This window comes from Tamandua tetradactyla, chromosome 11 (assembly GCF_023851605.1).
Source record: "Tamandua tetradactyla isolate mTamTet1 chromosome 11, mTamTet1.pri, whole genome shotgun sequence".
Taxonomy (NCBI): Eukaryota; Metazoa; Chordata; class Mammalia; order Pilosa; family Myrmecophagidae; genus Tamandua; species Tamandua tetradactyla.
In genome coordinates, this window is record NC_135337.1 from 35645319 (window position 1) to 35645871 (window position 553).

Below are 553 nucleotides of genomic sequence, written 5' to 3' on the forward strand. Positions count from 1 at the left end.
AGCACCCTTCCCCGTTCCCCCAACCTAACATATTTTATTGTACACAGTTCATTTTGCTCAGCATTATAATTGCAAGATGCGTCTGTGTTGGGTGTATCTACAGTTTCTTCGTTTTCTTGTTATATGACATCTCATTGTACAAATATACCACAATTTATTTTTCCATTCTATCATTATTATTTGTCATTTAATTGCTCAGTGTCAGGACCTGGTTTAGGTACTGAGAATTCATAAGGGCGTAAAACATGAAATCTTTACTATACATGACTAGCTACGTCCATTGTAAATGAGTCTAATATTCCAGGAATTGCACCTAGAAGAATATACTAAGCTGTCTCATCCCCATTCTCAAATTAGACTTCAGGTCTGAGAAAAGTGTTGACATTTAAAATTATCCAGTGGAACTTTTTAAACTTTTATTGTTGGAAACAGTCTCTGAAATCTCTTCCACTTATAAAATGTGACAGTTTCTAGTTAAGAAATCAAGGCAGAGCCAAGCACCCACCCACTAGCACAGCTACCAGCAATTCCTTTCACTGTTATTGAGCCACTG